Genomic DNA, 6,000 nt, shown 5'->3' on the forward strand with positions numbered 1-6,000 from the left:
TCTCCCTTTCTGATATTTCCCACCCATTTCTTCTCCCTTCCCTTATTTTCCCTTTCACTATTGTTTATATTCCCCAAATGAATGAGAACATATAATGTTTGTCCTTCTCCGACTGACTTACTTCACTCAGCATAATACCCTCCAGTTCCACCCACGTTGAAGCAAATGGTGGGTATTTGTCATTTCTAATAGCTGAGTAATATTCCATTGTATACATAAACCACATCTTCTTTATCCATTCATCTTTCGTTGGACACCGAGGCTCCTTCCACAGTTTGGCTATAGTGGCCATTGCTGCTAGAAACATCGGGGTGCAGGTGTCCCGGCGTTTCATTGCATTTGTATCTTTGGGGTAAATCCCCAACAGTGCAATTGCTGGGTCGTAGGGCAGGTCTATTTTTAACTCTTTGAGGAACCTCCACACAGTTTTCCAGAGTGGCTGCACCAGTTCACATTCCCACCAACAGTGTAAGAGGGTTCCCTTTTCTCCGCATCCTCTCCAACATTTGTTGTTTCCTGCCTTGTTAATTTTCCCCATTCTCACTGGTGTGAGGTGGTATCTCATTGTAGTTTTGATTTGTATTTCCCTGATGGCAAGTGATGCAGAGCATTTTCTCATATGCATGTTGGCCATGTCTATGTCTTCCTCTGTGAGATTTCTGTTCATGTCTTTTGCCCATTTCATGATTGGATTGTTTGTTTCTTTGGTGTTGAGTTTAATAAGTTCTTTATAGATCTTGGAAACTAGCCCTTTATCTGATATGTCATTTGCAAATATCTTCTCCCATTCTGTAGGTTGTCTTTGAGTTTTGTTGACTGTATCCTTTGCTGTGCAAAAGCTTCTTATCTTGATGAAGTCCCAATAGTTCATTTTTGCTTTTGTTTCTTTTGCCTTCGTGGATGTATCTTGCAAGAAGTTACTGTGGCCGAGTTCAAAAAGGGTGTTGCCTGTGTTCTTCTCTAGGATTTGGATGGAATCTTGTCTCACATTTAGGTCTTTCATCCATTTTGAGTTTATCTTTGTGTATGGTGAAAGAGAGTGGTCTAGTTTCATTCTTCTGCATGTGGATGTCCAATTTTCCCAGCACCATTTATTGAAGAGACTGTCTTTCTTCCAATGGATAGTCTTTCCTCCTTTATCGAATATTAGTTGCCCATAAAGTTCAGGGTCCACTTCTGGATTCTCTATTCTGTTCCACTGATCTATGTGTCTGTTTTTGTGCCAGTACCACACTGTCTTGATGACCACAGCTTTGTAGTACAACCTGAAATCTGGCATTGTGATGCCCCCAGATATGGTTTTCTTTTTTAAAATTCCCCTGGCTATTCGGGGTCTTTTCTGATTCCACACAAATCTTAAAATAATTTGTTCTAACTCTCTGAAGAAAGTCCATGGTATTTTGATAGGGATTGCATTAAACGTGTATATTGCCCTGGGTAACATTGACATTTTCACAATATTAATTCTGCCAATCCATGAGCATGGAATATTTTTCCATCTCTTTGTGTCTTCCTCAATTTCTTTCAGAAGTGTTCTATAGTTTTGAGGGTATAGATCCTTTACATCTTTGGTGAGGTTTATTCCTAGGTATCTTATGCTTTTGGGTGCAATTGTAAATGGGATTGACTCCTTAATTTCTCTTTCTTCAGTCTCATTGTTTGTGTATAGAAATGCCACTGACTTCTGGGCATTGATTTTGTATCCTGCCACGCTACCGAATTGCTGTATGAGTTCTAGCAATCTTGGGGTGGAGACTTTTGGGTTTTCTATGTAGAGTATCATGTCATCGGCGAAGAGGGAGAGTTTGACTTCTTCTTTGCCAATTTGAATGCCTTTAATGTCTTTTTGTTGTCTGATTGCTGAGGCTAGGACTTCCAGTACTATGTTGAATAGCAGTGGTGAGAGTGGACATCCCTGTCTTGTTCCTGATCTTAGGGGAAAGGCTCCCAGTGCTTCCCCATTGAGAATGATATTTGCTGTGGGCTTTTCATAGATGGCTTTTAAGATGTCGAGGAATGTTCCCTCTATCCCTACACTCTGAAGAGTTTTGATCAGGAATGGATGCTGTATTTTGTCAAATGCTTTCTCTGCATCCAATGAGAGGATCATATGGTTCTTGGTTTTTCTCTTGCTGATATGATGAATCACATTGATTGTTTTACGGGTGTTGAACCAGCCTTGTGTCCCAGGGATAAATCCTACTTGGTCATGGTGAATAATTTTCTTAATGTACTGTTGGATCCTATTGGCCAGTATCTTGTTGAGAATTTTTGCATCCATGTTCATCAGGGATATTGGTCTGTAATTCTCCTTTTTGGCGGGGTCTTTGTCTGGCTTTGGAATTAAGGTGATGCTGGCTTCATAGAACGAATTTGGAAGTACTCCATCTCTTTCTATCTTTCCAAACAGCTTTAGGAGAATAGGTATGATTTCTTCTTTAAACGTTTGATAAAATTCTCCTGGGAAGCCATCTGGCCCTGGACTCTTGTGTCTTGGGAGGTTTTTGATGACTGCTTCAATTTCCTCCCTGGTTATTGGCCTGTTCAGGTTTTCTATTTCTTCCTGTTCCAGTTTTGGTAGTTTGTGGCTTTCCAGGAATGCGTCCATTTCTTCTAGATTGCCTAATTTATTGGCGTATAGCTGTTCATAATATGTTTTTAAAATCGTTTGTATTTCCTTGGTGTTGGTAGTGATCTCTCCTTTCTCATTCATGATTTTATTAATTTGAGTCTTCTCTCTCTTCTTTTTAATAAGGCTGGCTAATGGTTTATCTATCTTATTAATTCTTTCAAAGAACCAACTCCTGGTTCTGTTGATCTGTTCCACAGTTCTTCTGGTCTCGATTTCGTTGAGTTCTGCTCGAATCTTTATTAACTCCCTTCTTCTCTTGGGTGTAGGATCTATTTGCTGTTTTTTCTCTAGCTCCTTTATGTGTAAGGTTAGCTTTTGTATTTGAGTTCTTTCCAGTTTTTGAATGGATGCTTGTATTGCGATGTATTTCCCCCTTAGGACTGCTTTTGCTGCATCCCAAAGATTTTGAACGGTTGTATCTTCATTCTCATTAGTTTCCATGAATCTTTTTAATTCTTCCTTAATTTCCTGGTTGACCCTTTCATCTTTTAGCAGGATGGTCCTTAACCTCCACGTGTTTGAGGTCCTTCCAAACTTCTTGTTGTGATTTAGTTCTAATTTCAAGGCATTATGGTCCGAGAATATGCAGGGGACAATCCCAATCTTTTGGTATCGGTTCAGACCCGATTTGTGACCCAATATGTGGTCTATTCTGGAGAAAGTTCCATGTGCGCTTGAGAAGAATGTGTATTCAGTTGAGTTTGGATGTAAAGTTCTGTAGATATCTGTGAAATCCATCTGGTCCAGTGTATCATTTAAAGCTCTCGTTTCTTTGGAGATGTTTTGCTTAGAAGACCTATCGAGTATAGAAAGAGCTAGATTGAAGTCACCAAGTATAAGTGTATTATTATCTAAGTATTTCTTCACTTTGGTTAATAATTGATTTATATATTTGGCAGCTCCCACATTCGGAGCATATATATTGAGGATTGTTAAGTCCTCTTGTTGAATAGATCCTTTAAGTATGATATAGTGTCCCTCTTCATCTCTCACTACAGTCTTTGGGGTAAATTTTAGTTTATCTGATATAAGGATGGCTACCCCTGCTTTCTTTTGAGGACCATTCGAATGGTAAATGGTTCTCCAACCTTTTATTTTCAGGCTGTAGGTGTCCTTCTGTCTAAAATGAGTCTCTTGTAGACAGCAAATAGATGGGTCCTGCTTTTTTATCCAGTCTGAAACCCTGCGCCTTTTGATGGGGTCATTAAGCCCGTTCACATTCAGAGTTACTATTGAGAGATATGAGTTTAGTGTCATCATGATATCTATTCAGTCGTTGTTTTTGTGGACTGTTCCACTGAACTTCTTCTTAAAGGGGAATTTTAAGAGGCCCCCTTAAAATTTCTTGCAGAGCTGGTTTGGAGGTCACATATTCTTTTAGTTGCTGCCTGTCTTGGAAGCTCTTTATCTCTCCTTCCATTTTGAATGAGAGCCTTGCTGGATAAAGGATTCTTGGTTGCATGTTCTTCTCATTTAGGACCCTGAATATATCCTGCCAGCCCTTTCTGGCCTGCCAGGTCTCTGTGGAGAGGTCTGCTGTTACCCTAATACTCCTCCCCATAAAAGTCAGGGATTTCTTGTCTCTTGCTGCTTTAAGGATCTTCTCTTTATCTTTGGAATTTGCAAGCTTCACAATTAAATGTCGAGGTGTTGAACGGTTTTTATTGATTTTAGGGGGGGATCTCTCTATTTCCTGGATCTGAATGCCTGTTTCCCTTCCCAGATTAGGAAAGTTTTCAGCTAGAATTTGTTCAAATACATATTCTGGCCCTCTGTCCCTTTCGGCGCCCTCGGGAACCCCAATTAAACGTAGGTTTTTCTTCCTCAGGCTGTCGTTTATTTCCCTTAATCTATCTTCATGGTCTTTTAATTGTTTGTCTCTTTTTTCCTCAGTTTCCCTCTTTGCTATCAACTTGTCTTCTAGGTCACTCACTCGTTCTTCCACCTCGTTAACCCTCGTCGTTAGGACTTCTAGTTTGGATTGCATCTCATTCAATTGATTTTTAATTTCTGCCTGATTAGCTCTAAATTCTGCAGTCATGAAGTCTCTTGAGTCCTTTATACTTTTTTCTAGAGCCACCAGTAGCTGTATAATAGTGCTTCTGAATTGGCTTTCTGACATTGAATTGTAATCCAGATTTTGTAACTCTGTGGGAGAGAGGACTGTTTCTGATTCTTTCTTTTGAGGTGAGGTTTTCCTTCTAGTCATTTTGCTCAGTGCAGAGTGGCCAAAAGCAAGTTGTATTGGGAAAAAGAGAAAAAGAGAGGAGAGAAAGAAGGAAAGAAAAGAGAAAGAGAAAAAAAAGGGAAGAAAAAGAAAAAAAAAAGAAAAAAAAAAAAAAGAAAGAGAGAAAGAAAAAGAAAGGAGAAAAAAAGGGGGTGGGGGAAGGAAACAAATCAAAAAGCAAAACAAAACAAAAACAAAAACAAAAACAAACAAACAAAAAAAGAACCACCGGGGAGTATCTTCTGATTCTGTGTTCTTTAAGTCCCTTGGCTTTTCCTGGAAGTTGTCCGTCTAGCTGGTGTTCTGGGGGAGGGGCCTGCTGTGCTGATTTTCAGGTGTGAGCACTTGGGGGAGCTGCTGTGCCCCCGCCTGGTGCAGGGCTCAGTGGGGGTTGTTTACCCCGTGAGGCCGCAGGAGGAACAGCCCCAGTGGCGGGGCAGCTCTGGAGCCCTGGATTCAGCTCCGGCAGGAACTCCGTGTGCAGGGCCTGGAGGCTCCGGGGCGGGGCCGCTGATCTGCTCAGCTGGGGCAGGAGCGTCCTCGCTGTCCTGGGCCCTCCCGGCCTCTGCCTGTCCCGGGGGAGGCGGGATCCTGGGCTGTGTCCCGGCGCCCTGTGCTCCGGAGCCTGCGCTGGTGGATTCGCGCTCCCGGGCCGCGCAGCCCCCTTCGCGGAGCCGCCGCCCGAGCCCCTCCGAGCTGCTCCTGGAACCGCGCAGCCCCCTCCGCACGGAGCCTCTTCCTCTGCCCGAGCCCTTCCGAGCTGCTCCCGGGGCCGCGCAGCCCCCTCCGCGGAGCCGCCGCCCGAGCCCCTTCAGCTGCTCCGGGTCCCGCCGGTCCCGCCGTGCGCGCTGCAGCCCTTAGGGAGCTCGGCGCACTCTCCTGGGCGCGCAGTTGCTCTGTTACTGTCCGCGGGAGCCCGAGGGCATCCCCGCCCTCCTGGGTCCTGCTCCAACCCCCTGCGAGCCCCTTTCCGCCCGGGAAGGTCGGTGCAGCTCCTGCTCCTCCGGGACGGGTCTCTCCTGTCCTGGGGACACTCGCCCCGGCCTCAGCCCGGCTCCTCGCGGGGCCCCTCCCCCTTGGAGGCCTTTGTTTCTTTATTTCTTTTTCCCCGTCTTCCTACCTTGATAGAAGCGCGAACTCT

Source organism: Canis lupus, chromosome 10 (genome assembly GCF_003254725.2).
Source record: "Canis lupus dingo isolate Sandy chromosome 10, ASM325472v2, whole genome shotgun sequence".
Classification (NCBI taxonomy): Eukaryota; Metazoa; Chordata; class Mammalia; order Carnivora; family Canidae; genus Canis; species Canis lupus.